The sequence below is a fragment of the Euprymna scolopes genome, unplaced genomic scaffold, assembly GCF_053919585.1.
Source record: "Euprymna scolopes isolate OS-2025 unplaced genomic scaffold, ASM5391958v1 sca204, whole genome shotgun sequence".
Lineage (NCBI taxonomy): Eukaryota > Metazoa > Mollusca > Cephalopoda > Sepiida > Sepiolidae > Euprymna > Euprymna scolopes.
Genome location: NW_027633219.1, coordinates 53,911 through 64,307, shown reverse-complemented (window position 1 = coordinate 64,307; position 10,397 = coordinate 53,911). Strand labels below are relative to the sequence as shown.

The 10,397-nt window shown below is 60.2% G+C and overlaps 1 non-coding gene and 2 pseudogenes across 1 annotated transcript; all 3 read left to right on the top strand.

Moving 5' to 3' along the window:
* The first annotated feature begins 1,978 nt into the window (after positions 1 to 1,978).
* Positions 1,979 to 4,350, top strand: LOC145273832 (small subunit ribosomal RNA; annotated as a pseudogene).
* Positions 4,351 to 4,745: 395 nt separating this feature from the next.
* Positions 4,746 to 4,903, top strand: LOC145273831 (5.8S ribosomal RNA). The gene has a single exon (XR_013866535.1). It is a non-coding gene; the product is annotated as a 5.8S ribosomal RNA (ribosomal RNA).
* A 595-nt stretch (positions 4,904 to 5,498) lies between these two features.
* Positions 5,499 to 10,397, top strand: part of LOC145273825 (large subunit ribosomal RNA) — a 9,235-nt pseudogene continuing 4,336 nt past the window's right edge.

Sequence of the window (10,397 nt, the reverse complement as noted above, 5' to 3'; positions counted from 1 at the left end):
ACGACCCATCGCTGTGCGACCGATAAATCCTCCGGATTAGGGAGAAACGCCGCCGCTCTCTGCCGCCGTCGAACGGAAAAACGTACATTGTAACGAACGAACGAACGAACGAACGAATTAACGAACGAGCGAACAAACAAACAAAAATAGCCGCGGGGGATGCACTATGTAGATCCTGATCCCCTTGTAACCATACGTACGTTGTTCGATGCTCTCCCGTCCTGGAAGTCGCCGCAGCAAACAGGAGGATGAGCAGCAGCAGGCGCCGCCGCCGTAACCGCCGCCTGCCTGCCGCCTCCTACTCCTGTCAGCGTCCGATCTCACAGCCGTGTGAACGTTCGCTGACACCCGATTTCTTTCCGTCTGGCAAAACCTTGGACGTCCCGCTCGCGGTACACGTGCTGCAGCGACTTCTCGTCCGACAACGCATAAGCGTCGACGTCTGCCGCCGCATCTTCTGATACGTGGACGGTGATAGCGCTAGTCCCTTCTTGCGCCACCTCCACCTTTGTTAGCGCCAAAGAAGATCGATCGAGCAGTCGTGGTCGCAGTCGATTAACCCGTTTTCACCGTCCGCAGTTCCCAAGCCGCCGATCAAGTCGTTGCTCTTCTTGTTCGTTCTTCCCATACCGTCGATTTGCACGGCTGCCGGATGAGCCATCCTCTGTCCGGCGAAGCGCTCACGTCAGTGATCGATACTTGCACCGACAGTCCTCCCGCTCGCGACTCGGTGCTCGAATCGGACTCGTTCGTTTTTATCTCGATGCGATTGTGAAAAGGGGGACCGGTCGTCAATGTCGTGTGTGTCGACGATGTTGTTCGCCCGGTCCGCCGCGTTGTTGTCGTTTTTTTTTTTTTTTTTTTTCCCCTAACGTTCGCCGTCGCACGGACGAAAGGGTGAGAAAAAAAAAAAGCTCGAAAAAGCCGCCCAAAAAAATCGGACCGAGGAGCCGCTTGCGAGAACGCGCCATGTGCACGTTGTCTCTCCTCGGTTTTCCGAGCACGAACACGACGCCGGTCGGTCGGTCGGTCGACGAAGGCGACGACGAAGGTGACGGGAAAATTTACGCCGCCGCTGCCCTGGTCCAGCTCCTCCCCGATGACGGCTGTGATGTTGACGTTGACGTTGGCGACGACGACGACGACGACGGAGACGACGACGACGACGAGACGGCATCGATGGCGACCACGATGACGACGACCTCGACGAGTTCAGTCTGCACCTTGACCTCCGATGTCCGTGTGCACTGCCGTCGTGCTGTTTGTCGTTTGTCGTATGTATCGCTGTCAAGGGTGCCGTTGTCGTTGTTGTTGTCGACGTTGTTGCTTGCTCTCTCGTCTCGGTCGGTTGGTACGTTGATGACGACGACGACGACGAAGACGACGACGACGACGACGAGACGGCATCGATGGCGACCACGATGACGACGACCTCGACGATTCCAGTCTGCACCTTGACCTCCGATGTCCGTGTGCACTGCCGTCGTGCTGTTTGTCGTTTGTCGTATGTATCGCTGTCAAGGGTGCCGTTGTCGATGTTGTTGTTGTCGACGCTGTCGTCTGTTCTCTCTTCTCGGCCGGCTGTGACGTGGACGTTGACGACGACGACGACGAGACGGAATCGATGGCGACCACGATGACGACGACCTCGGCGAGTTCAGTCTGCACCTTGACCCTCGATGTCCGTGTGCACTGCCGTCGTGCTGCTTGTCGTTTGTCGTATGTATCGCTGTCAAGGGTGCCGTTGTCGTTGTTGTTGTCGACGTTGGTCGCTTTCGTTCTTTGAGTCTCGGTCTCGGTCCAAGTCAGGGGAGAAACAAAAAAGAGGCCATCAGCGCGGGCAGCGCGCTTCTACTGACGGCGAACCTCCTCGAAAAACAAATAAACACGTGCCCGTCGTTGTAGTTGTCTGTCTTATGTCGGTCGGTCGGTCGGTCGGTCTGTCGTTCTGTCGAAACAAAGTCCCAAATTCCAACGATACCTGGTTGATCCTGCCAGTAGTCATATGCTTGTCTCAAAGCTTAAGCCATGCAAGTGTAAGTTCACGCCACGCATTAGAACGGGCGAAACCGCGAATGGCTCAGGAACCGGACCTAATCCTCGGGACCGTATTCCTCCTCGGAGGCGATGGATAACTGTGGCAATTCTAGAGCTAATACATGTGACACAGGCCGCGATCGGTCGGCGCGCCGTCGTCGCCACGCCTCGCGCGCTGGCACCCGCGTCGGCCGTTCCGGGTCGCGGCGCTACATATTAGACTGAGACCGATGCGCGTCATTCCGTCCTCCCGTCGTCGGCGTTCCCGCTCGCGGGTCCGTTCGGTGGCGGGGCTCATAGGGCGGCGCGCTCCGCTTTGGTGACTCTGGATAACTCACTGGTCGATCGCACGAGCTTTCACGCCCGGCGACGGGTCTCTCGAGGGTCCGCCCTATCAACTGTCGACGGTCGGTTAAGTGCCTACCGTGGTTACTACGGGTAACGGGGAATCGGGGTTCGATTCCGGAGAGGGAGCATGCGAAACGGCTACCACATCCAAGGAAGGCAGCAGGCGCGCAAATTACCCACTCCCGGCACGGGGAGGTAGTGACGAAAAATAACGACGCGGGACTCTGTCGAGGCCCCGCGATCGGAATGAGTACACTTCAAATCCGTTAACGAGGACCAACCGGAGGGCAAGTCTGGTGCCAGCAGCCGCGGTAATTCCAGCTCCGGTAGCGTATATTAAAGTTGTTGCGGTTAAAAAGCTCGTAGTCCGAACTCGGGTTCGTGGTCGCGCAAGCGGCCCCGGGGCGGCGGCGCCATCGTCCGTCGTTGACTTTGGTCGTCCGTTCGCATTCCCGGCCCTTTCCGCCGGTGTCAACCGCTAGCATACCCGCCACGCGGTCCTGCCGGCGAGGTGGACGAGGAGGTCGTGATCGGGATCCGGGAAAAAAAAAAACAAGTGGTCGTCGGTTCGGTTCCGGGAGTAGTCTAACGGGGGGGTGCTACGTGTGTGTGTTTGGGTGTGTTCATTCGCATCCCCGCACTCTGACCCCCGCGCTTCTCTCCCTCTCCCTTTCCGCGCGTTCCTCTTTTTTTTTGAACCCCCCGGTCCGCTCCGAGTCCCTGCTTCGTGTCTTGTCTGCGCGCGTGTTGCGGTCGGCGGTTTCTCCTCCAAGGGTGCTCTTAACCGAGTGTCCGCGGCGGCCGGTACGTTCACTTTGAAAAAATTAGAGTGCTCAGAGCGGGCTGTTCAAGCTTGCATACGATAAGCATGGAATGATGGAAGAGGGCCTCGTCTACGTCTGTCGGTCTCCGTCTACGGCGAGGCAATGATCGAAGGGAGCGGTCGGGGCCACTCGTATTGCGACGTTAGAGGTGAAATTCTTGGATCGTCGCAAGACGAACTGCAGCGATGGCGTGTGGCAAGCACGTTTTCCTCGATCAAGAGCGAAAGTCGGAGGTTCGAAGACGATCAGATACCGTCGTAGTTCCGACCGTAAACGATGCCGACCGGCGATCCGCCGGCGTTCGCTTCCATGACCCGGCGGGTAGCCTGCGGGAAACCAGAGTTCGGTTCCGGGGGGAGTATGGTTGCAAAGCTGAAACTTAAAGGAATTGACGGAAGGGCACCACCAGGAGTGGAGCCTGCGGCTTAATTTGACTCAACACGGGAAAACTCACCCGGTCCGGACACCGGTAGGATTGACAGATCGATAGCTCTTTCTCGATTCGGTGGGTGGTGGTGCATGGCCGTTCTTAGTTGGTGGAGCGATCCGTCTGGTTGATTCCGATAACGAACGAGACTCCGGCCTGCTAACTAGTGCGCCGATGTCAGTGATTTTTACGGCGGGCTCGGCGTCCTCCGTGGCGCTCGGGTCCGGGTCGGTTTTCTCACGCACTTCTTAGAGGGACGGGTGGCAGAAAGCCACACGAGGCGGAGCGATAACAGGTCTGTGATGCCCTTAGATGTCCGGGGCCGCACGCGCGCTACACTGGAGGTATCAGCGGGGACTTCGCCCCGGCCCGAGAGGGTTGGGAAACCTCTGAACCACCTCCCGTGATAGGGATCGGGGCCTGTAACCAACCCCGTGAACGAGGAATTCCCGGTAGGCGCGGGTCAACAGCCCGCGTCGATCACGTCCCTGCCCTTTGTACACACCGCCCGTCGCTACTACCGATCGAACGGTCCGGTGAGGTCCTCGGATCTGGCCGACGACGCCGCCGGGCAGTGCGCGACGTGTCCGTCACGACACTCGTGCATCTACGCCTCGGCGTTCGATGCCTGGAGAAGACGACCGAACCCGATCGTTTAGAGGAAGTAAAAGTCGTAACAAGGTTTCCGTAGGTGAACCTGCGGAAGGATCATTACCGTTTTCCCGTTCGAGACTGGTTTGTTGTTTTCCGGCCTACCTCCTCTGTCTGTCGGCGTCAACGCCTCGAATGCGCGCAAACAAACCTATAAAAGGCGGAGCGAGAGATAGATTTGTGGTGACGCGGAGGTTTTTAAAGCCCCAGCTCTTCTTGCTTGCTTCCGCGTCTTACCACCTGTTTGTTTTTTCGCCCACCGCAAGTGATGGCCGCTTCTTCTTTGCCTTGTCGCCGCTTTATCGTTTTTTGTTTTTTTTGCAGCCGCTGTGCCACCGCCGCTAGCTAAAAACAAACTACTCGCGACATTGCAATGCCGTCACGCCTCCTCGCACAGACCTCCTCGCACACTACTAAATCTATATAAACAAAAACTAATATAAAAAACCCAAGTGCTGAACCCTGGACGGGGGATCACTCGGCTCGTCCGTCGATGAAGAGCGCGGCCAGCCGCGAGAACTGATGCGAATTGCAGGACTCAGTGAACATCGACACCTCGAACGCACATTGCGGCCCCGAGATCCCTTGTCTCGGGGCCACGTCCGGTCGAGAGGCGGAACGTTACATGTCTTTCTCCGTTAACGAAACGACATCTTGCCGTCCCCGTGCCCGCCCGGTCCTCGGCACGGTGGTAACCGGGACGTCGCAGGAGCGAGTGACGAGGGGGAAGAAAAATAAAAAAAGAATTGACTCCTTTCAATGTCTTTTTTTTTTTTAAAACCCTCTCCGGCCTCCTCCTTCGTCTCCCGCTGGCAGACCGCGGAGTCTTTTCCCTTTTCGACCGCGTGAAGAAACACTGTGGAGGAGGAGCAGGAGGAGTCTGTCCGAAAGCAGCCGAAGGGAGAACAAAACAAAAAAAAAAGCACCGACCTAACCGACTGCCGACGTAAGCGCCGCCTGCTCGTCTCGCTCTCTGCCTCATGAAGGTGTCTCTCAGCGACGCCTCGAGCAGCGCGACGAGCACGGCCGTCGCACCGTAAAAAGGTGGCCGCGTCGTAGGCAACGTCGGATGGGGAGGACCCACGCTTTTTTTTTAATTGTTGGCTTCTTCATTTTCGGTCGGACGGGCGCTATATCGGCCAGCCGTCGTCACACGGAGGGTACCGATCGAGATTCCTCTCCTCCAAACACCACACTCTACTAAAAACCGCCGCCCTCGGCTCGGACGAGACGACCCGCTGAACTTAAGCATATCGCTAAGCGGAGGAAAAGAAACCAACCGGGATTCCCTTAGTAACGGCGAGTGAACCGGGAGAAGCCCAACGCCGAATCCCGTCGCAAGTTAAAGGCTTCGGGACGTGTGGCGCATGGGTCGAAGGCAGCCGTTCGTTTTCGTCTCGCATAGTTCGGAGTTCCCTCGATCGGGGCCGCCCGCGGCGGGTGCCAGGCCCATTCGGTGCGGACGGCGAGCGACGGCCTTCGATCCGAGAGTCGGGTTGCTTGGGAACGCAGCCCAAATCGGGTGGTAAGCTCCATCCAAGGCTAAATACCGGGACGAGTCCGATAGTCGACAAGTACCGTGAGGGAAAGTTGAAAAGAACTTTGGAGAGAGAGTTCAAGAGAACGTGAAACCGCCCAGGGGTAAACGGGTGGGACCGCTCACCGCGATCGCGGGGGGACTCAGTCCGGTGCTGCCTAGGCTCGAGCCCAAACTCGATGTGTGTTCTTGAAAGAGAGGCCGTCGCGGCACAGGTCGTCGTTCGTCGTGTCCGCGGGGAACTCGTTCTCCGCGGGCCAGCTTTTGTGCCCGCGTCGCCGACGAAGGAGACGGGCCGCGTGGATAGCGGGAAGGGAAACGTGGTGACGACCGCGGCGTCGGTAGGTGGCTGCGTCGGTTGGCTGCGACGGAGGGGACTCGTCCTCTCGATCGCTGCTGCCGCCGGGCCCTAACCCGCCGCATCCGTCGCCGCCGCTTCTTCTTTCCTCCTGCTCCCTCCGCGCGCGACTCCGCTGCACCCGTCCCCTTCTCATCGCTCGGCGTAATCATGGCGCGGGCGCTTCGGCGCGACCTCCGCGCGGCCGGCACCGGACGCACTTCCCCTCCGGTCCGTCGTCGCGACCCGTTCCCGGCGTGCAGGTCGAACACGCGGGTTTTTTTCCGTAGGCGGCAGGCGTTTCATCACCCTGAAAACCCCCGTCTTCCCACCTTGTGAAGTCGGGGGCCACCGGCCGTCGGGCCCGCGAACGTAACTGCCCCTTTCTGCCGGGAACGGAGGAAATCTGACACGATCCGTTACACGTGGCGAGCCGGTCCGTTTTGATCCCGCCGGAAGTCGCGTGCGGGCGACGCACTCTGTGTGTCGCTCCTTAGGCGCCCCACCGTCTCGGGCGCGTGCGCGATGAGAGGCGGGATAGGACTGGCGCGGCCTCGCCGTCACGCACCTCGCCGACGTTTCGGGTTCTTGTCGGGGGCAACCCCGCCCGCGCCCGTTTCCGTTTCCGGAGAGGTCGCTCGGCGACGCTTTTTTACTCGAGCCGCCCGCCACCCCGGGTCAGCGACGTGCATCGGCAACCCACCCGACCCGTCTTGAAACACGGACCGAGGAGTCCTGGCCGTTCGCGAGTCGTAGGGGCCACCTCTGACTAACCCCGAAGGCGAAGCGAAAGCGAGAGAGCGTGTAGGAGGGCGTCGATCGGGAGAGGTGTCGTGGCAAAGTCGTCCGGGGGTCGTCGGGGGGTGTCGTCGGTCTCGTGCCGTCGTCTTCTCCTCGCCTCACCCGCCTCCGAGCCGTGCCCGATCCCGCCGGCGCGGCGTTTTCGGCCTTCCGCCGTCGCTGCTGCGGTGCCCGCAACTTTTCCTTTTTTCTCTCTTCCCGAGAGAGATAGGAGAGGGAAGGCTCGTGGCTGACGTGCGGTTGTTTTTCCCTCCTCCCCGAGAGGGGACCGGCGCATCTTCCAAAAAGGGGAATTGCCGGGCGCCAGCTTCCATATCCTCCTTCCGCCCATCGGTGAGATCCCGCGGCTTGAACTAGTCCTATTTTGTCGTCGAGTTTAGGCGCTGCGCGCGGGCGCATCACCCCCGGGTCGGTTTCCCCTTTTTCCGAGTACGACTCGGCCGACTCTGGCGTAGCGAGCGACCAGGGACCCGAAAGATGGCGATCCACGCCCGGTCGGGATGAAGCCAGAGGAAACTCTGGTGGAAGTCCGAAGCGCCTCTGACGTGCAAATCGATCGTCGGAACCGGGTGTAGGGGCGAAAGACCAATCGAGCCGTCTAGTAGCTGGTTCCCTCCGAAGTTTCCCTCAGGATAGCTGGCGCTCGATCGTCGCAATTCCATCCGGTAAAGCGAACGATTGGAGGCCCCGGGGCCGTTCACGGCCTCGACCTACTCTCGAACTCGGAACGGGTGGAACGGGCCGACTCTCCCGAACGACGGAGCCGACCCATCCGGCCGCCGCCGCCAGCACGCTTCGCTGGGCGGTTGGTCACCTCGAATGCGAGTGCCAAGTGGGCCACTTTTGGTAAGCAGAACTGGCGCTGTGGGATGAACCAAACGTCCGGCTAAGGTGCCTAACGCGACGCCCATGAGATCCCCGAAAGGGTGTCGGTCGATATAGACAGCAGGACGGTGGCCACGGAAGTCGGAATCCGCTAAGGAGTGTGTAACAACTCACCTGCCGAATCGACCGGCCCCGAAAATGGATGGCGCTGGAGCGACGGACCGATGCCGGACCGTCGCGGCGAGGAGCGATGAACTTTCGCGCCGAAACGATGCCGCGACGAGTAGGAGGGCGCCGCGGCGAGCACGGAAGCCTAGGGCGCGAGCCCGGGTGGAGCCGACCGCGGGTGCAGATCTCGGTGGTAGTAGCAAATATTCGAACGAGACCTTCGAAGACCGAAGTGGAGAAGGGTTCCGTGCCAACGGCGGTCGAGCACGGGTCAGTCGGTCCTAAGACGCGGGCGAAAGTCTTCCCGAAAGGCGCCGGATCCGTTATGAAAGTGAAAGGAAAGCGAATCGAATCGAATCGAATCAAAAGCCCAAACAAAAAAAAAGCGGCCGGCCTCCCGTCGAAAGGGAATCGGGTTAATATTCCCGAACCCGGACTCGGAGAGGGCCCGGGGGTGGCGACGCTGTCGGCAGCGATGTCGGCGGCGCCCGTCGCTTCCCGGGCGAAACCGCGGTGACGCAAGCGAGCCCGGAGACGTCGCCGGGAGCCCCGGGAAGAGTTCTCTCTTCTTCGTAAAGGACCATGTCCGTGGAATCGGCTCGTCCGGAGATACGGAAAAGGTACCTGTAGAGCGCCGCGGCTCGGGCGGCGTCCGGTGCGCTTTCGGCGGCCCTGGAAAATCCGGGTCCGGTTTTCGCAGCTCTCGAGTCGGTCCGTACCCACCATCCGCAGCAGGTCTCCAAGGTGTACAGCCTCTCGTCGATGGCATCAATGTAGGTAAGGGAAGTCGGCAAAATGGATCCGTACCTTCGGAAGAAGGATTGGCTCCGAGGACCGGGTCGGTCGGGCCGTGCCCGCGCGAAGCGAGGAACCGGTACGGGGCTGTAGCGTTCGCTCCGTTCGCGCTTTGCGGCGAAGGCATAGGGGCCGCGGCGGTCCGTTGTGCGGCGGCGTGTTCCGGTCGAGCGGTCGCGGTCAAGCGAGCGTGTGTTGCGGGTCGGAGAGCGATACGGGTGGGAGTCCGCCGTCGGGCGGCAGGAGTGTGGCGTCGACCAAAAACGGCGGGGGACCGTCGGCGGGTCGTCTTTCTGGCGGCGGCGGTTCAAGCGGCTTTTCTGCGGGGTGCTTCGCTCCGGGGTCGGGGTGGCGGCGGGCGGCTCCAATCCGTTCGTCGCAACGTCTCCGTCCTCCTCGAAAAGGGGTGAGGCTGCCTTGCGGACGTGTCGTCGTCGCTTTGCCGGTGCGGTCTTCGTCGGCACCTCCGACGCGGCGTCCTCCGCTCCTGCGCAGTCCGCGCGATGCTCCCTCTCTTCTCCGTCCTTCTAACTCCTCGTCGCGGCCGGTTCAAGGTTGCGTCGTCGCCACGGGACTCGTCCGCCTGCGGTACCGCCTCGTCGCTACCGGCGCGTCGGGTGGCGAGCAAAACGGCTCCTCGCCCGGGTCTTCGTGGAGCGCCACGGCTTCCAGCCCCTCTTCGGGTGAAGGCGGGTGCTGCTTCGCGGCAGCGTCCGTCCCTCTTCGCCCGTTGCTCAGCGTCTCTCTCGGCGTGGGGGCGTTCGTCCGGCAGCGAACGGTCAACTCGGAACTGGTACGGACCGGGGGAATCCGACTGTCTAATTAAAACAAAGCATCGTGTGGCCGGTCGACCCGTACAGACACGATGTGATTTCTGCCCAGTGCTCTGAATGTCAAAGTGAAGAAATTCAACCAAGCGCGGGTAAACGGCGGGAGTAACTATTGACTCTCTTGTTGCACCACCTCCTCGTGGTGAGAGTCGGGCAACGTTTTGTCGAAGCTGAAAATACAGTTGAGATTTGACGGCTGAGGGTGTAACAAACCCTCCCGGTGGGCTGACCTCCCGTCGGGTGGGTATAGCAGTGGTCTCTAAGAAAGTAAATAAAGAAAACACGGTTCCCCCTGGTTCCGTGGACACTGCTACCCTCAGCGACCGATTGACTGGGTCGGATAATGATGGAAATCGTTCCCCCTTTGTGTGCCCGTGTGGACGTGGGTTTGCTTCTGGTCGCGGTTTATCCCAACACCGGAGGCATGCTCACCCGGAAGATCTCAACCAGGACAGGGTTGCTGGGGCCCGTCCCGGTTCGGCCTGGAGTTCTGAGGAAGATACTCTTTTGTCAGCTTGTGCGTCCGAGATGAGGGATCGATATCGAACGAAGGCGGAGTTGTGTGTCGCAATTTCTCCCCGCTTTGGCCGCTCTGCTGAAGCGGTGAGGAAGCGCCTAATCCATCTGGCAAAGCAGAAGTCTCCGGCGGGTGTTAATAGTGTGAGCTCTCCTGCGGTGGAGACGGTTGTGGAGTGCGATTCTTTGAGTCCAGCTGTGGATGATCGGGGTTGGCGGCCGAAGGTGGAGAATCAGGTTGAGCTGGTTCTCGGAGAGCTTGGTCCATCCTCTGATCAAGCTTGCGTCGAATTGCGGCGGA